At 37.1% G+C, this 20,985-nt stretch overlaps 1 pseudogene; it reads left to right on the top strand.

The window, feature by feature from the left end:
* The first annotated feature begins 807 nt into the window (after positions 1 to 807).
* On the top strand, positions 808 to 20,367 carry LOC135363357 (mitotic spindle assembly checkpoint protein MAD2A-like; annotated as a pseudogene).
* Positions 20,368 to 20,985: the final 618 nt, after the last annotated feature.

Here is a 20,985-nt window from a genome sequence, read left to right as displayed (position 1 = left end):
TGGATAAATGATTCAACTTCCTTCTATAAGTTAGTTTTCTTAGCTATAAAACACAGGTAATTAAAGTACGTAACTTGTGTGCTTGTGAAAGGATTAAGTCAGTAGATTCACATAAAGCACTTGGAAGAGTGTCTGGCAGAAAGGAAGTGCTCAATAAATGCTAGCTATTATAATTGTATTTTGTTTACCATAGTGGTAAGACAGGGTCTGTCCTCATCTTTTTCCTGAAGTTGCGTTACCTGAGGACTCCTCTAGTTATCCTAGACTACACATGTATCAGACTCAGGAAAGGTACTTGGGAAAGTGGAAGAAAAGCTATCTAAATAATAATAACAATAATTTATAATAACAAGAATAATATATTAACAATAAACCAAAGCTTCAGTTGTATTATCTCCTGTAATCCTCACAAAAATTTTGTCACAAGTATTATCGTTACCTCCATTTTACAGGTGAGGGAAAAAATATCCTTACAGAATTCTTCTTAAATTGTCCAGATATTCCACCTCTAAAATATTTCTCTAGAACATGCGAGGCTGACACCTTTTACTTGCACATGTGCCTGTGAACTCTGCTTCTGGTAGATTGGTTGGACATTGTTGCTTCCTTAGACAATGCCATGACCTTCCACCTCTATGCTACAAGTAGTAAAGTTTTTTCATGTGTTCCAAGTGGACTTTTACCATATAAGAATCTGTTGAAACTCCGAAGAGGGTTTTTATTCTGTGCCTTCAGCAGGTTTAAGTGGAAAATGAATGGTGTTCAAAAGTCTGGGGCACCTTTTCCCAATAAAAATAATGTCTTTTCCTCACAGGATTGATCTGGCAGAAGCTGGCATGGAGAATGAGAGCTCACATTCCACACAGGCAAGTCAGTCATCCAAGCTACATTTGTCTATTCCATGTGTACCTGAGAGGGGGGGCAAGGAGGGAACACTACTGTCCCCAACTCAGGGTACCTTATCCTTCCTGTAAACATACTTTTAACTAATGGTTTCCAAAGTGGAATATGTGCACAAAATAGTCCCTTGGGGGTATAAGAAGAACTGTTAGAATGTCTACTTATATTGATTTTTTAATCTAAGAAAATACACTAAACTGTACTAAAATGTAACAAATAGATTGACACCAGCACCCTATCAGAAAGTTACAGGTCACTGTTGGTAGATTGAGGAAATGAAGGTCAACTGTTTCAAATTTACTCACCCTTTCTCTATGTAGGCAACACTCGGTACTGTGCTATCTAAGAAGAATTTCAGAAAAATTAACACTCAATATGTTCTTAAAAAGGAAAAGTGACTTTTTTAAATGAATGAGCAAATGTTTTTCAAAAGACAGTCATGCTGCTGAGACAGCATGTTTGTATCGATTATTTTTTTAAAAAAAACTTCATCTGTACAATTGAAAACAAACCTTGGAAACAAATTTTTCTAATCCATTTGTAATTTTTCTAAATTACAAATTAGTTCCAAAGGCAATTAAAAGATGGGAACAATTAATTCCAAACTAATAGAAAGATGTGTTTTCATATTTTTAAGAAATGGGCGAAAACTGCTTAAATCTTTGGTTTTAGATCCATTTGTTAAAACTATAAAAATACAGATAAATATAAATAAATAAGTCATTAATGGACTTCTTCCATTTGTATCCTCCTAAAAACAAAAACTTCAAAAACAAACCAAAAAACTCCCAAGTATTAAAATAAACTGAACTCAGTATCAGACTTTTAAATCATTTACAAATAATTAAACCAAATTTTTTTTAAAATGAGGCATATTAACCACATAAATTTTAATAGTTATTAATACATTTAGTGAACATAAAAATAAATTATTTTCTAGTGATATAACAAGAATCATTTTTAAAGATTTTATTTATTTATTCTAGAGAGAAAGAGAGCGAGCCTGAGTGGGGGGGAGGAACAGAGTGGGAGAGACTGGAGAGGGAGAGAGAATCTGGAGCAGACTCAGAGCTGAGCTGAGCTCAGAGCCAGAGGTGGGGGCTCGATCTCACAACCCTGAGATCATGACCTGAACTGAAACCAAGAGTCAGACGCTTAGCCTACTGGGCCACCCAGGTGCTCCAACAAGTATCATTTTTAAAAGAAACATTCATCTCGGGCGCCTGGGTGGCTCAGTTGGTTGGGCGACTGCCTTCGGCTCAGGCCATGATCCTGGAGTCCCTGGATCGAGCCCCGCATCGGGCTCCCTGCTCGGCAGGGAGTCTGCTTCTCCCTCTGACCCTCCCCCCTTTCATGTGCTCTCTCTCATTCTCTCTCTCTCAAATAAATAAATTAAAAAAAAAAAAAAACGAAAGAAACATTCATCTCATCTTTCTTTAATTTCTAACTTGTGTATGTTTTAAATATATACATATTTATTATGTTTAAATATAACATATATAAAATATAACATTTGAAATACCTATATATTTTAAATATATATAAATATATAGTATATACTACATGTACCTAATAGTCTGGAAAAGTTTATAATTTAGAGATAAATAAACCTATATTGGTGTATATTCATCATTTTTTCTATTCCTAATGGGATACACTATTTTAAACAAGATCTTTGAGAAAGAAAAGAGGAAGGTGTATACACATTTCCAGGGTCCTTCAAATAACCTTCCGTCAAGGTCCAGGGGGACCTGAGGCATTAAGTAATGGCCTGCCCTTCCCACACTCCTGATCTTTTTCCTCAGGCAGGCAGCCATCTGAGAGCAGCACAGAACTTTTTAAGTCCCTAAGACGCTTAACAGTGTTACAGTAGTATATTCGGCTGCCTTTAGGAGTTAAATATTATAATTTCTTATTAATTCAATGGAAACTAAAGATAACTCAAATTTAATAAGAATCTTAATGTAAAATTCCAAACCCCAAAAGGAACCCATCTCATCAATAACTCTTAATTATACAAACTCATAACCACACCTCACTTTTAAGAATATCCAAATTCTGTGAATACATTTTGAATATCTGAATGCTACGGCCTGCTGTTTCTCAGACAAGGGTCTGCAAGAATATTCTTGGAGATAAACAAATTAATGAAACTTCATTTCAAGTCTCCTTTTGATATGAATGTAACACGGGCTTAAAAAGGTATATTCTGGATCATCCAAAAGACAGCCTTACAACAGATAATTGCCATCTATTTCAGTGTGAAAAGTTAGCATCTTTATTTACAACTATACCGAAACTAAGCAATAATAAAAAGATACCATTTATTTTTTAATCCACTTGATCTCCAACACTAAACCAAAAACTCTAGGGTTCAGTAAGACGTTTTGTTGTCAGTTGATGTTAAACAGACTATGTACATTACTCAAGAATAAAAACCACTGTCATCATCAATTTTTAAGTGGGAAATCCCAGCAGAAATAATAGAATTAACGTGCATGACTGATCTGTAACCTGATAAATATGGCTTGACTACTATATTGTTTGAATGAGCTATAAACACAAGGCAGCTTATAAGAGAACAGTTCCAGTTGACAGAACCAAGTTTATCTAAATAGAAAAATATAAATTTAAAGTAAAGTGATTTTCCATGTTTTCACAAAGCTTTGTCTTCTCATGAGTGTTTTATAAGTTGGTATTCACAAATATTTGAGAAAGACCCAAATTTATGGTTTATTTTATTTTGTCTGTAGAACTCCTCAAAAAATATCTTTCTATTCACTCAGATACAATTTTGGTCTAATTATTAGTTGACAGATTTAGCAGAACTAATTCACCTTTACTTACATATGGGCAATAATAAAAATAACCCTATATACAGAATATTCAGAAACAACAAACAAAAAATGTATGATAGGCATAGAATGTTTGATGAGATTTAATATATAATTATAAAATCATTTAAGAAATTCAATCTATTTTTATTAATTTCATAGCAACCATGGCTTTTTCATTCTTCATAGAGGCTTTGTGTTGATAGTTTCTGTACCTGAAACTGTTCTAAGTTGTTTTGAGCTTCAATTACATTTCAAAATACACCGTGCTGTCAAATCCAACTGATTGCAGAACCCATTCTTCATATATATGTTACACACACACACACACACACACACACATTCCATCAGTCTGGGGATTAACTATGCATAAGACTATCACCTGCCTTTAAAATTATACCTTTGACACCTAATCCTGGTTGAGCCATGAAAAGACTTCTAAGTGATTATATGCCATTATCATAAGAGAATTATAATATCAAAACAAAATCATAACAAAACACAGTAATACTTTCTGATAAGAAACAGCCCATATTTTTCATTATAAGAACTTATGGAATTATTACTATGTTCTCAATAATATTTGGTTCTCAATAATATTTTCTCAATTTTTACTAAAGAAAAGATTATAATATCCTGTATATCAACTGGATCATTAAAAATTATAAATTACACCAGTATGGGGTTATATTTGTTCACTCTATTAAGCCATTGCTTATTAATACAATGTCATGATTCAAATGTGTTGTGCTATCTTTTTGAACATGTGGACCAACAATCAAAGAAAGTCCTTAGCGGGAAAGTATGTGAGGAAAATAGGTCTTTATGACAACATCCTTTTTTTTAAAAGAAAAAAGCAAATTCTGCAAACTGACATAATTAATAATTAATTTATTACCTATGTGCACAGTAATTTTTTTCAAAATTTAGTAAATGCACCTTATTAAAATTATCATAAACTATCCCTCTGCTTTAACAGATTTAGAACAAACTGCTTTATGTCAAGATGTTGGCCTCAAGAATAAAATAACACCTAGTGATCTGAAGGAAAACTTTCGTAAGTCTGCAAGAATAATGATTCAACTACCTAAAATGTTTCCTTTTTCCATGTAAAAAACAATATGTAAATTAAGTGTAAATATAGTGAGCATCCATATACTAAATGTTTATAATATATGAATTCTGTAGTATATCATGAACAATCTTTCATTCTGATGTATTTCACATATACCGATACCTTAGAAGCCACTAAAGACATTTTCCCTTAATTTTACTTTGAACTGAAGCACAAATTGAAACATATGCACTGAATTTTTGAAAGGTATTATTTCACGTGTAAATAGCGCCATCTTCTGGCGCAGTTGAAACAATTTGTGTATTAACATAAAATGCATTATGGATTGTAACTGCCGTTTTCTTGACAAGTTATATGTACAGTTTATTGAATAAAAACCCTTAATCTTGGGGCACCTGGGTAGCTTAGTCAGTTAGGGGTCCAACACTTGGTTTTGGCTCAGATCATGATCTTAGGATCCTGGGACTGAGCCCCATGTGGGGCTCCTCGCTCAGCATAGAGTCTGCTTGAGATTCTCTGTCCCTCTCCCTCTTCCCTTCCCACTCATGCTCCTCTCTCTCTCTAAAATAAATAAATAAATCTTAAAAAAAAAAAAAAAACCTTAATCTAAAATCAGTTGATTTTTTAAAAACAAGAGCATTAATTAGCATGTCTTCAAATTGATAAAATTCAACAAGAGACTAAGTCAGAAACTCTAGATTCTACTATTAAATCTTCTAACTAGATATTGAATCTTAGACTAACCATGTATCCACTCAGGACCTCAGTTTCCTCAACTATAAGATTGTTCTACTAAGTCATTAATTAAGTTACTTTCAGTCTAAAATTCCATTTGATTCTAGCTTTAGAAATTTTCATTTCTGGTTTTAGCATCCTAATATTGAATTTAAGCCTGTTTATGACACACTTTTTCATAGTTATCTCTTTTGGTGATATGGGTTTGTTTGGTTATGCTCTCTGCTTGAATTTTCTTCAGAAATAAATCTTAATTTATATTTATACTTCTCACTGTCCAAATAGCTTTCCCCCAAATATTAGAAGGACTTCACTGAATTATAAATAAATCTAAACTCAAGTAACTGAAAACAAGTTTCTAAAAAACATTCTATAAAGATAAGATGATTTAGATAAGATAGGTCAATGTCGAATGGAGCAATTAAAATTAATAGGAAAGACATCTCTCCAAAGCTTCTGGAAACTTAAGTGTTTATGTGATAAGTAAGAAATAAAATAGGCTGAGTTTGGGCAGTTCTTCCTAACATACCCATAGACTTCACCAACACTAGCCTGTAGTGCAGGCTTGCCACCTTGGATTTATCTGTACTACCAGTACATTCTTCTCCCTTTTAAGTCATCGATTCAATTCTTGCCTCCAAATAGCTTGCTCTCATATATATACATATGTATATGTATACCTTCTTTTTTTTTTTTTTTTAGTTTTTGATGTAGTGTTCCATGATTCATTATTCCAACTCTTTGGCATCCATCTAGTCCAGGTTCTCAACCTCCTAGGCCCTCCTGGGCCTGCAATACTAAAATATCCATTATGGTCTAATGCTTTTCTAAAAGTAATGTAAGGATCATTTGGGATGCTGGTTAAAACATGTCATCTCCTAGACCCCATAAAGTAGACCAGCACTGTCCAACAGAAATCTCACATGAGTCACACATGTAATTTTAAATGTTCTTGTAGTCAGATTAAAAAACTAAAATGAAACAAGTGAAATAAATCCAATACATGTGAAAATATCATTTCAATATGTAATCGATTGAAAGACATATCACTGTGATACTTTACATTCTTTTTTTTTTATACTAAGTCTTTGAAATCTGGTATTCTTATACTTGTAGCATATCTCAGTTCAGACAAGCACATTTCAAGTGCCTAAGAGCCACCTGTGGCTAGTGGCTATGGTACTGGACTGAATTAGATTTGGAGAAGGGAGAATAAAAGTCAGGAATCTACATATAGCAAAATACCCAAGTGATTCTTTCACACTCTCAAGTTTGAGGACCACCACTCGAGACCGTCCTATATACGATCCATTCTACAACCACTACTGAATTTACACTTGAAAAAAATACCCCTTTAATTATGTCAATTCTAAGAGCCTAGAAATCCCTGGTACGTCCAACTTATTTCAGATGGATATTCAAAGCTCCCAAAATGTGGCCTCACCTCATCCATCCAACCTGCTCTCCAATTTGAAAATGTCTTGGGTTCTTCCATGAAATTTTCCTAGGCAAGTATTCAAATGATCATTCATTCAACAAATATTGTTGGACTAGCCACTGTCATCATGGATCCTCCATGGTGACAAGGAAGATATAACACAAATCATGACGTAATTATTACAATGTCATTGTTTTCATTGTAAGAATGAAAACAATGCTCTGAAATAGTGTTCTGAGATGCTATGAGAATGCATAGGGCAGGATTTTATAGTCCGAGAGGTCAAAGAAAATTTCTAGAATACAGTTACATTTAAGTAAAAAAAAAAAGTATAAATATAATTAGCAATTTGAATGGATAGAAATTTCTAGGCAGAAAAAAGCACATTACGAAAAGCCCTGAGGTGGAAAAATGACTAAAGGAACGGGCAGATTAGGAAAGTAATCTGAAAGGCAGCCGAAGAGTTAGGCAGAAGCCAGATAAGGCCAAATTATGAGACTTCAATTTTTCTTTTTTTCAAGTATGCATATTTATTTATTTTTTTAAAGATTTTATTTATTTGACAGAGAGAGAGTGAGAGCAGGAACACAAGCAGGGGGAGTGGGAAAGGAAGAGGCAGGCCCCCCGCTGAGCAGGAAGCCCAATGGGGTTCCCATCCCAGGACCCTGGGATCATGACCTGAGCCGAAGGCAGACGCTGAAGACTGAGCAACCCAGGCGCCCCTCAAGTATGCATATTTAAACAAAACTAGATTACAAACTCCTCAAAAAGTACAGACTTGGTCTTCTAAACATAATTATTTCTTACATCTCACAGAGCACAAAAAAAATATTTAATACTTCTATATATGGAAAACATCTATTTTGCCAGCCTTTTAAGCTCTAGAATCTCCAAAATTATACTAACAATTATTTGTATCTTCAGGTAATTTCAAAACTATATTACCATGAAACTGAAGAAAGTCTTTCCTGAAGTGCTCTGTACTGACATAAAGTTCCTTAGAAAGAGAAACAATTTTTATTTGTAGTAAGGTGGGCATCATGCTCTACCAGTGTGATGCCAGAATTCTGATGCTAAGTTCCTGATGGAAGGAGTGAAAAGATGGTGATTCAAACACACAAACACACAGGTACAAGAGACTAAAGGATGTAAGGAAAATATTTTAGGATTACTCGGCCTATTACCTATGTTTTACTCTTCAAACTGATCAAAATCTGATATGTAACACTGTCATAAGCAGCATTCTAAGATGGCCACAAGATCCATGGCCTCTAAGGAGCACATCTTATATAAATAATCTCTGCTTGAGTGTGGCCAGAACCTGTGAATATGATGGGATATCACTTCCCGGATTAAATTCATCAAAGAGGAAATTATCTGACTAGGTCTAACCTAATCAGATGAATCCTTAAAAGGGATCTCCATCAAGTCTGAGAGACTGAAAGTATGAGAAGGCCTATGGAAGAACTACCTGGCAAAGGCACAAAATTTGCCTCTGGCCAACAACTAGCAAAACCACCTCAGTCCAAGAAACAAGGATATTAATTCTGCCAACAACCAAGGGGCTTGGAAGAGAACCCCAGATCTTCGATGAGATTCCACTTGCAGACACCTTTATTTCAACCATGGGAGACTCTTAAGCAGAGCATCCAGCTATATCATAGGAACTCCTGATCTACATGACTAAGATAATGAATGGGTGTTATTTTAAACCATTAATTTGTGGTAATTTGTTAATAGAAAAATAAAACACGAATGCATTTCTCATATAATTCAATAGTATAGCTGGTACATAGTTTTTGAGACTTCATTTTACAAATAATTTTTCTAGCTGCTTTAAGAATAAAGTTGTTCCGTAATTGACATGAACAGTAATTGTGCCCTTTAGTACTTCTCATCCTAACAGGAAGTCAATGAGTTTGTGAGTCAAAATTCCCTGAAAAGTTCTTCAGGGTACGTGGGCCTTTTTGATGAATGAGATCTTATTCCTCATCGGCGTCTGTGGGTGCAGCGTACGCGCGGGGTAGACCAGGCCTAAGTTCGACTGCAGTCCCTGCCGCTCCAGACTGCCTCACAGCGGAACTGGGTGGAAATAGGCTGAGCCCAGGATAGACAAAAACACAGGACAAAAAAGGCCGCGGCTCATCCCTTTAAGCCTAACCCAATTTCTCAAGAAAAGCCGCGATTCCATAGAGTAATCAGGCTCTCTCAAGCTGTGGCTTGGCTACCGCGCACGCGGTTTCTTTACTGACTCCCAAAGCATCTAGGAAAAGTTTCAATCGCTAGTTTCAATCTAGGGATCACTGGGGCCACTTAAGATGCAGCTGACGGACAGTTCATATCACCTTGAAAACAGCTCTGAAACTGACAAATTGTGCTCCTTGGTCGCTCACTCCGCACGCCTACGGAGCGGCCATTAAAACCAGGTTTTGGGGCGCCTGGGTGGCTCAGTTGGTTAAAGCGACTGCCTTCGGCTCAGGTCATGATCCTGGACTCCCTGGATCGAGTCCCTCATCGGGCTCCCTGCTGGGCGGGGAGTCTGCTTCTCCCTCTGACCCTCCCCCCTCTCATGTGCTCTCTCTCAAATAAATAAATAAAATCTTTTTTTTTTTTTTAAGATTTTTATCCATTTATTTGACAGAGAGAGACAATGAGAGAGGAAACACAAGCAGGGGGAGTGGGACAGGGAGAAGCAGGCCCCCCGCAGAGCAGGGAGCCCGATGCGGGGCTCGATCCCAAGACCCTGGGACCACGACCTGAGCTGAAGGCAGACGCCCAACGACTGAGCCACCCAGGCGCCCCAATAAATAAAATCTTTAAAAAAACAAAAAAACACACCAGGTTTTGGCGTCTTCTTCCCTCAGGCCGGTCTAGTAGACCACAACTACACAGGCCCAGCCGGGACCCTGCGGAGCTTGACCACCCAGAACTGGGCGACCACGCCTACCCCCTGCGCCTGCGGACAGGCCAGCTCCGAAAAGCGCCCAGAGGACCTGCAGGCCCCGCCCCACGGGGCGGGGCCTAGAGGCTCATCGCGCCTGCGCCGAGGCCCGAGGGCGTGCTGCGCCGTTACTTTTGAAACGAGTGGCGGGGAACTGCTGTGGGCGTCTCTGCTGTCGCTCTCTGCCGGGGGGAAGCGCACTCCTTCGTCTGTAGGACTGGCCATGGCGCTGCAGCTCTCCCGGGAGCAAGGCATCACCCTGCGCGGGAGCGCCGAAATCGTGGCCGAGTTCTTCTGTAAGTCGTCCTCGCGCAGGCCGGAGGGCGGGGTGAACTGAGGCCAGGCCGCCCGGTAGGCCCGGGGCTCAGCCGCGGAGGCGGGGGAAGCGGGAGGGGGTGGAGGGGAGGCCGCGAGGCCGCGAGGCCGCGAATTAAGCTCTCTCTGCCCCAGCCTCCTGCCCGGCGGGAGAATCTAGGAAGAAGCGGATGCAGACGCCGCCTCCGGGCTCCTTGCTAATGGTGGAGCTTGAGGCCTAGGTGCTGCTGAGGCCTGCGGCGCGATGTAGCCCCTCCACCTGCAGCGTTGCTTTCAACTACAGAGCCAGGCACTTTCCGCCCGCCCCCAGCCTCCGCGACTTCAGACGGAGTAGGACCGGGGTGGGGGCCACGTATATTTTTAACAACCCCTCGGCCCCTCTTTGATTCTGGTATTGGCGGTGATGGACTAGATGTAGGAAACGCCATTCCGGACCAGGACAGTTGTGCCTTCTGATAGAATCTGGCAGGACTTGTGAGGAGAAAAGGAGGAAAAAGAGGGAAAGGTTTGCTGAGAGCATTGCAGAGAACAGTTAATCAGTTGCTAACTGAGATGCAAAAGCCTATTTTGACACCCTCTAACCACATAATCTGAATTGGGACTTGGATTACAGTGAGTTGTAGTACTACTTTGACAGTAGATTAATGCAGTTTGGCGTTTTTCTCTTTTTTTGCCACAGAAATGCAGGTATCGTGTTCTCTCTTAATTAGAAGCAAGGTTTTAAGAATGTTTAATGCCACTTTTTACCTACTCTGCTTTCAGCAAAACACCCACAAACACGTTAAGGCATTTATGGTTTTATGCCATTAATGAAACGTAGCCACATCTAAATATGTTTTATTTTCCAGAGTTACAAAGTGATAATGACTTTTCTTTAACATTCCTTTTGTTTCCAGCATTTGGCATCAACAGCATTTTATATCAGCGCGGCATATATCCATCTGAAACCTTTACTAGAGTGCAGAAATATGGACTCACCTTGCTTGTAACAACTGATCCTGAGCTCATAAAATACCTAAATGATGTGGTGGAACAGCTGAAAGGTATTTAATTGTTGCAAACCATTTTGAGTTTTGCAGGCCTTGTAGAACCCATATTTTCTGGCATCTTGGTGGTCATTTTTCAGCTCTGTACAAAAAGGTATAAAACACTACAACCTCAAATATAGTGATTCTTAATTGGAAGGAAGCAAATAATATATAAATTGAAAGAAAGTCCACCCTTCCCATACTGCAGTTTGAGTGGGTTGAATATTTTGATATTAGGAATCTGATATGGCTTCACAAAACTGTCTCCATCAACTTCCTTAGAAATGATTTTTGCAGTTCATGTAGCCAGATGGAACAAGTTGGAATTTTCTGTCCTTATGATGGTGTTCACTATTGGAGAAAAATCCACTGTATATTTTTAACATATATTTTCTGTAACTGCCTAGAGTTTAAAGCCATCATTACTTAAAGGAAAATAAAATTGGATCCAACCTGGAAACTAAACTTAAAGAAAAGAACTACTAAGTAATAGAGCACCCAGTAGAGTTTTATTTTTTATATATTTCCATTTGTCTTTTTTAAAATCCTGCCTTTAATCAGTAAGCCTTTTCTATCTGAGCACTCACTGTTTTTCTTTAGCTCAAGAAATTACTATATTGAATCAATACTTGTTCTCCATCTATTCCTTTTTCCCCTCATATTTTTCTCTACTTAGGATTCCCACTTCTAATTTTTCTGTTGTAGGATGTTTCTCCCTAGCTCCCCATTTGATCTTCCAAAACTAGTTCCAAAAAACACTAGTCATCTTTTTTTCTTAATTCATGAGTCATATATATTTCTTTGTATCAAGTAGCTTTATTTTTAAAATTAGATTAATTGTTTTTTTTTTTTTTATTCAGGGCTAAAAAGTAAGATTATTAGTAAGCAACTAATAATCTATGTCATCTTAATTTGATGGAGAAGCAAGCCCCACCTAAGCTACTGGTTTTTAGGTTGTCTCCTTTAAGACTACACTGAGGATATTTCTTCACCTCGGATGTATGCAGACCTTCCTATTTAATTTCTCCCTTTTATTTTAGTTAAAATGGAGGAATTGCTCTTCTTAGAGGCAAATTGTTCAATCTGAATCCCCATTCCTCTAGCCTTAAGGATTTTATCCTAGTTCTTCTCTGGTATTTTTGATTTCTTTGTTTTGATCTCTCTTCAGTTTTAAAAGAAAAAAATTTCCACCCACCCCAAATCCTTAAGTTACTACCCAATTTCTTCCTTTTCAGAGCTAAATTGAGAAAAATCGATATATGTCAAGAAAAAGTTGATACATACGACAGCCCGTGTCTAGCAAGTGGCTATTTTTGTACTGCCTGCAAACTAAGAATGTTTTCAGATTTTTTTTTTTTTTTTAAGATTTTATTTATTTGAGAGAGAGAATGAGATAGAGCATGAGAGGGGGGAGGGTCAGAGGGAGAAGCAGACTCCCTGCTGAGCAGGGAGCCCGATGCGGGACTCGATCCCGGGACTCCAGGATCATGACCTGAGCCGAAGGCAGTCGCTTAACCAACTGAGCCACCCAGGTGCCCTGTTTTCAGATTTTTAAAGGGCTGTTTTTTAAAGACTATGCAACAGAGACCTAGGTGGCCCACAAGCCCTAAATATTACAAAATTGTTTTGTCTCTTAAAAAAAGAAAAAAAACCACTACAGATTCCTGAGTATACTATCCCAATTTCCAAGATTAATTCAGGGCTTGTCCTGAGGCCCTCTTCTCACTATAATCTCTCTCTAGGATGATCTCTGACATGTACATAGCTTCACTAACAACCTTGGTGTAGTTGACTCACAACTGTACATCCAACCCAATTCTCCTAATTGTGCTCATATATTTCGTGGCTCCGTTGATATCTTCATCTGGCTATCGCAGTGATACCTGAAAACTAAACTTAAGGCGCTCCTGGCTGGCTCAGTCAATGGAGCATGCAACTCTTGATCTCGAGATATGAAGTTGCAGCCCCATGTTGGGTGTGGAGATTACTTAAAAATAAAATCTTAAAACTTAAGCATCATCTCCCATTTGCATTCTTTTTCTCAGTGAATGGATCAGCCATCCAACTAGTGATATAAACTAGGAAGTTGGGAGCTATCTCAGTCTTTCTTCTTGCTTACTCATAAGTAGTCAATAAATCCTAACAGTTTGAACCATGAAATCTCTTGAATCTATCTACTGATCCATCTCTACCAGCTTATCCTTCTCTAAGCCTTCATTACCTCTTGCTTGAATTGCTAATTAATTGGTGTCTCTAGATCCCCTCTTTACCTCTACTCTACTTTCCACATCACAGCCAGAAGGATAGTTCTGAAATACAAATTTAATTACATCATACCATACTTCAAATACAGTAATGACTTCCCTGGTTCTTGAAGTGTAACTTCTTTAATTTGGCCCATATGGCCTTGCATGGTCTGACCCCTGTGTATCGTACACAAACTGACCTTGTTCATTCTCCCCTTTCTTTACTGCAGTTGTATTACCCTTCTTTCAATCCTCTGGTCAGATGCTCTTCCCTTTTCAATATTTAAGACCTGTACCCTTTTCTGTATCATTTTGCATATTTAATGATAATTTATTTGTAGAACTGAAGTCAAGTGAGAACTCCCTGAGTGAGTCCAGTTTTCCTCTATTATGCTCTCATTGCGTCACATACTGCACCTTCATAGCGTTTATCACAATTATAATCTTATATTTATCGGTGCAGTGATTAGATTAATGGCCATCTCCTGCATCTTACTTGGATTAGGGTGTACTTCATGTTTTCTACTCTGTCTTCAGCACTCAGTACTATATCTGGTACAAATACTGAGAATTTGAAAACAGGAGCTAGGTTATTGTGGGGCAGGTTTTCTGTACAGGTTGGCAGAGTTCCGAAATACTAGCGGTAGGAATTTGCTGAGGATAGAAAGTGAGACCTGGGAAGAGAGTTGTTTTGTAATGCAGTGAAACAAAAAAGATTCCTTGTTATGTATTGCAGATTGGTTATACAAGTGTTCAGTTCAGAAACTGGTGGTTGTCATCTCAAATATTGAAAGTGGTGAGGTCCTTGAAAGGTGGCAATTTGATATCGAGTGTGACAAGACTGCAAAAGATGACAGGTAAGTATGAAGTAAATTGCTTCCATTTTTACAGATCTTTTTCCAAAACTGTTTTCTTTTACTAGATGAGTTCTACTTATATTGAACTAGTTTCACATAAAGTAGTTTGTTTCTAAGTATGTTAGATGTGATCTTTAATCTCCTGTGGAGAAGGATTGGGCTCACAAATTGTGCTCACGAAAGAATTTTGCCTATCACGGACTTTTAACATAATTGCGCTTAGGCTAAATCCATAAATTTCAAACTTTAGTGTTTATGATGCTATATGTAAAGCTACCATGGTGTCCGTCCTAGGTGGGCCATTTCATGAATTGTAGAAAGGTACTTTTAACCATGAAGTATTATCCTAGACTTTCTCCCAGCTTACTGTGCAGCTCTACTGTATTTCATTTAATGCTACAGACTTCTTAGACATTCCCTTTTTTTTTTTTTTTAGGATTTTATTTATTTATTTAATAGAGCATGCGAGAGAGGGAACATAAACGGGGAGTGGGAGAGGGAGAAGCAGGCTTCCCGCCAAGCAGGGAGCCCGATGTGGGGCTCAATCCCAGGACCCGGGAATCATGACCTGAGCCAAAGGCAGTCGCTTAACTAACTGAGCCACCCAGGCGCCCCTCCTTAGACATTAAACTGAAGTTTTTAGATTATCCGGATGGGAGATGCCCATCATTATATGCTAATTTCTAGCATTGTCCTAGGCATGCTTACCTGTAAACTCTGAACTATCTCTCATAATGAAATGATGGAGTTTGCTCCTGAAGCCTTTGGTCTGTTTTAGAAAATGTTTAATTATTAACGCCATACACGAGTAACATCTTATTTGAGGCAATAGGAAATTAGACATTTAGGCATTACTAAAAATGCCAAAATGATTATACCGATTCAATATTTTAGATACTGCTTGTTATCTTTATTTTAAGACATGCTGAAGCTTTCCTGACTTGAAGTACTTGGCAGGTTTTCTAGTCATCTGTTATTTAATGACCTGATACTAAGAACAACCCTAAAAAATGATTGGAAGGATAAATGAAATAATAGAGATACATATTGTGCCTACTAAGTTTCTTAAGGACATATATTTATTTTCATTTAAAAAAAACCTCCTTTTGAATGCATTACTTATTTGATTTTGGAAGCATTTAATCAGATAAATAATCTTACCTGTGTTTCAAATAACTTGTTAAAACTTAAAATGAATTAATTGGTTTCTTTGATAGTGCACCCAGAGAAAAGTCTCAGAAAGCTATCCAAGATGAAATCCGTTCAGTGATCAGACAGATCACAGCTACGGTGACATTTCTGCCACTATTGGAAGTTTCTTGTAAGTATTATACAACTTCACACTGGCTTAAATTTGTTGTGGAAAAGACTAAGCTACTACTTTAAGAATTAATGCGCTCATTAAGTTTTTTCTTAATTATAAATGTCATGTTATATGAATGAGAAAACTGTGATAAAGCTAAAGTAATGCTATTTGCATTTTATTTACAAGTGCTGAAAAGGAAAGGAATGAAAGTATTCTACAGTACTCACTCTTGAATATTTTGATGTAATTTCTGTCATTATTTTTATTTTCTACACATTTCTATGTATATAATTAAGATTTATAGCTATAATTGTGTCTTTGTTTTCTTAGTTACTCCTTCATTCATCAGATATATCCTAAATACCTACTACATGCCAGATGCTGTTCTGGGCACTGGGATACAGCTGTCACAGAACCAAGGTATTATCTTTTCTATGGCTTAGATTCATGCTGTCTCATGATTAATTGTATACTTTCTGCAAATATTTTTAGTGGTTTTCTCTTTAAAAAAAAAAACTTGAGTTTTTCATAAAGTAAAAGGAGTACAGTATTTTCTGTACTAAAATTTCCATTGAGGAAAAGCAATTAGTTAATATAATTGATTAGAGATCAAGGTAAACTAGCTTTTCTGACACTATAGATGGTTCAAATGTGAAAGACACAGGAAGGGTGGTTGTACTTTAGAAAAAAATAATTGTACTTTAATGATCTTATCCCCAATTTAGGTTCATTTGATCTACTGATACATACAGACAAAGATTTGGTTGTACCTGAAAAATGGGAAGAGTCGGGACCACAGTTTATTACCAATTCTAAGGAAGTCCGTCCCTTCGTTCATTTACTACTACAATCCACAAAGTCAATAGCATGGTGGCCTACAAAATTCCTGTCAATGACTGAGGATAAGATAAGGACAGTGATGTACTTATAACTCTCAGATGTGGTTTTCCTGAAACCAAGTCAACTATAGTTGATACATTTTGTTTCACTGGTTAATTTTTAGATGGGGAAAACTTAACATTATACTTCTATTGAACTGTGCATAATTGTTCCATTTTTTGGTACCCGTATGACTTTATACAGGGTTGGTATAAATTATTGCACATTGTTCAGAAGGGAACTAGCAGATTACATCAGCATTGTTAATGTCAATTCCTTTAAAGGTGGTAACTGTAGATGGAAAGCTTTTGCCATAAAGCTAAATGCCTTCTTAAACCTTTTGGTCAAGTACCTTGATTCGGAATATAGGTAGGGAGATATTTAAATATAAAATACAGCAAAAGAAGTCCGAAAATTCAGAGTCTTTGTTTAGATCCTGAAATTATCTAATGATAATCTGTAAGTAATGAAATACTGCTCCTGTTAGGTCCTTTTGCCATTTATTTTATTTGTATATTTTCCGTATTAAAAGCATTTCCAATTATTTGATTTTAATTTATATAACTTGAACTTACAAAGCTATGTATATTGCCACTGTTTAAATTCCTGTGATACAGAACACTTAAACATTTTTTTTATGTTTTATAAAATCAAGCTTTAAATGATGTAATAAAGTTAAGTATGTATATTTTAATTTGTCTTAACATATTTTTATATTGGTGTGGTATTAACACAGTTAAATAGCAGGATGGATTCAGTATAGCAAATAATATCTTGTACCTACCAGGGCCTAAGAATACAAACTTGAGTCAGTCTGGAGGTGCTTTCAATTTAATGGACAAGCTTTGATTATACCCCTTTAATCTTATAACTGTGGACTTAAAATAAGCATCATTCTTTGTATAAAATAATACATGTCATTTGGAATTAATTCATTTTAGCATATGTTGGGCTGTAGAACTTTTCTATACTCCTAGCCTTATTGCTAGCCTAGTCTTCCTTATTTTGCCAAGGTCAGTTGAAGGCAGACTTCTAAAAAGTCTCTTCTAATCTCTGTTCTAAATCTTATCTCATTTTGTAATAATTAAGTGCTTAGTATCAGACACTGTTCTAAGCTCTTTATATGTATTAACTCGTTAATCTTCACTATAAAGTAAAAACACATAGCCTGTATCCATTCCTTCAAAAATTACAAAGTGAACACCTGTTAACGTGCCAAGTATTGGGATGAATGAAACAGGGTCCTGGCCTTTCTGAAGTTTGAGATATGAAGGAGAGGAAAATACATGGCAAGCTTCCAAGAAGTAACTACACGGATTTATCACATATGTATTTGTCTTTGTTATTTCACCTGAATGATCTGTTTGATCCTGTTGCCTGCTTGTTAAGAATAAAGGGCAATTCTCTCACTACAAGACAAGTGTAGGTCCCCGTATTTGATGATGGGTGTCGTGAATGCTGTTGCGAAAGCCCATTCCCTTGAGAGTTGAAGCTATCTAATTTTAGAGGTCCACCCACAACTCTTGCCTGAATAAGAAAAGTAGTTATGCAGAAATGGAAATGATTTTGAATTAGGTATGGTCAACAGTCTGGTTTTCCAACATGAGATATAGTACAAAGTGGTCACTAGTAAGATTAAAACATTTGCATTCTTGGCTGTACATAACCTTCATAACATGACACATTAGGTTGAGAAAGAAAGCAGAAATGGAAGCTCAGTAAAAATATGGAGAGAGTTGAAAATTCTGGAACTACTTTTGGGACAAAAGTTTGAAATTCTTTTCAGAAAGCAGTAACTGCTTTAGGAAACACAATGCCTCTGCTAAATGGCCGGAAATAATGTGGTTCTTCCCCCACAAAAGCTCACTGGTAGCAACTTTCTTAATATATCATTGGTAATACTTAAATTTCTGTCATTTGTGTTTTTATTTACCAAATTAAATAACCCTAATATTATCACTTTTAATTTGTGATTTCTAACATTGCTAATTTCCCCCCCTTATAGATTATGTATCATTTAAGAAATACAAATACAAAGCTATGAGCTTTGTTGGTAAAGCTCAATTGGAAAAGCTTTGGCCTATGGCTCCAACTAAACTTGTCCTGCCTTCTTTCCTATACCTGAAGCTCACCTTAGGAGGGAGCTATTTAAACCAACAGGTTCAAGAATTGTGAATGACCGATGAGTACTGGGTGTTACGTGTAAGTGATGAATCACTAAATTCTCCTGAAACTAATATTACAGTATATGTTAATGAAGTAGAATTTAAATAAAGATTTGGAAGGAAAACAAAAAACAAAAACAAAACGTGCGTGACTTCCATACCATGTTAAACAGAGAAGCCAAGATTCCAAGAGAGTCTGATAGGCCTCTGATAGGCCTGGCCTGGACTCTGACTCGGTTTTGCTTACCGTAGGTACAGGAATGAAAACAACATGTTCCGATTGGGCCTGTCGAGGTCTGAAACAGAGCCCCAGATGGGACTGAACCACACCCGGTCTTCAGGACTCTTCTCCCAGTGTCATCAATTGGACAGAGAAGTCAAGCCTTGATGGGAATTTTACACAGAGGTATAACGATCTCATGTTTTAGTTGGCTTTTGCTTCATAGCAAACAACCATAGAATAACCGTAAGCATTTTTTTTTTTTCCTGTAAGTCTGTGGATTATCTGGGGTGCTTGTTTTATTCTCATGCAAATCTGCAGGTCACATGTTTCATTCTACCATTGAAGGGGCAATAGCTAGCCAGGACTTTTAAAGCTTAGTTTCCAAACTTTGACACTGACATTTTTGCCCACATTCCACTGATTTTGGCCAAGTCTTGTGGCTGAGCCAAACTTCAGTGGGGCAGGGAAGTATACTCCTCCCATGGAGTTGGGGAAAGGGGTATGTGAAAATGTGATGAAAGTGATAATATTATTATTAGACAGGAAAGATCAGAATAGCTATAATGCCGCATTGTAACTCATTTTCCACCAGATGTCACTAATGCTGCAATATTCAAATTAAGGTGAACTTTTGACTTTAAAGGCTGTAATATTCAGCTTTTCTTATTGGAAATCAACAGTGGGATTTCTGGCTACAAAAATATAGACATCCAAGGAAGGAAATACAGCATCTGTAATTGGCTAAGCACTTCACATGAATTATTTAATTTAATTCTCATGCTTTAGTGCACAAGTAGAATTGCGGAATCAGCGGGCATGCAAACTGCACTACATTTTTTAGAGTTTAGATGGTCTCTTCTGTCCATGACCAAGGAAGCTCATCTGGCTCCTCAGCAAGCACATCAAAAGGAGTGTTTCTTCACCCGTTTCCTAATGGCTCTTACCTTTGACATCCTCTTAGCAATTGAGTGTCCAGAGCAAACTGGTTTTCATTTACTCCGCTTTACAAAACTCTACGTTTCTTTGGGTGCATTTGTATTTACACTTTCCTCAGATGACTTCCTGTAACTTATCCATATTGTGCAAAGAATAAATCAAGTGTGCATTTGTGAGCAGTTGTGAGACACTTGACCCACTAGTCAAAAGAATTGTTCGTTAAGTAACCTCAGTTACTCTTTAGGGAATTAATTTTTGGCTAAAGTTGTAAATAATAATTTCTTATTCTTTTTTTAATTAAATATGTGAAATTAGATTTTAAGTTATTTTGTTCAGTGTAACCGTGATAAAAATTTGTGTTGGAATAACTATGGAATAGAAATGCTGCTAAATTCCAAATTTTATGAGCTACATTTTCTAAGAACAGATCTTTAAAGATCTTTCCATTCATCACGAACATGGCTTTGAAAGCCAGCAGTATTAACTGATGCTTATTAAAAAAAATCTAGTTGGGAAAGCTACTTAAGCTTCATTAGAGTGGACAATGCTGTTCCAATCTGGCAAAAACACTGTAGCCTTAGCAACAAAACTATTAGAAAAGGCCTAGAGAGAAAAATGTCAAGAGTTGACCCTCTGATTACACAAGTCAGTTTATGTTACCATTTCACCTATTTTTGTGCTCTTACCATTTGATCTATTTTTATACTAGAGAAACATAATTTCATTTATTTGTATAAAGTCCATTGTCATCTGCGTTTATCTGCACCATTTTGTTAGGTAAGCTTGTTTGCACAAAGGTACACATCCTATCAAAATCTTTATTGTTTTGGCATTTTATCTGTGCTGAAAAAGGCCTCTGAATATAAGCACGACCGCTCAGGCTCCACTTCCATGCAGGGGAAAGATGTCAAACCTCTTTAAAAGCTATCTAGATATGGACATGCCCAGTGGATACCTAGACATGGATGTGAATTTCTTTCTGAATGGCAGTCTCACTGACTCACACTCATTTCCTTTAATCCTCACAACAACCCTAGGAGGGTTATTGTTGCCATTTTACACACGTAAAGCCTGAGATTCAGGGAGCCTAGGTAATTTGCCCAACTT

This window comes from Mirounga angustirostris, unplaced genomic scaffold, assembly GCF_029215605.1.
Source record: "Mirounga angustirostris isolate CCGP_5_RB_7025 unplaced genomic scaffold, mMirAng1.0.hap1 SCAF_113, whole genome shotgun sequence".
In the NCBI taxonomy this organism is placed as follows: Eukaryota; Metazoa; Chordata; class Mammalia; order Carnivora; family Phocidae; genus Mirounga; species Mirounga angustirostris.
Note: the sequence above shows the minus strand (reverse complement) of the source record. Positions and strands in the feature narration are given on the sequence as shown.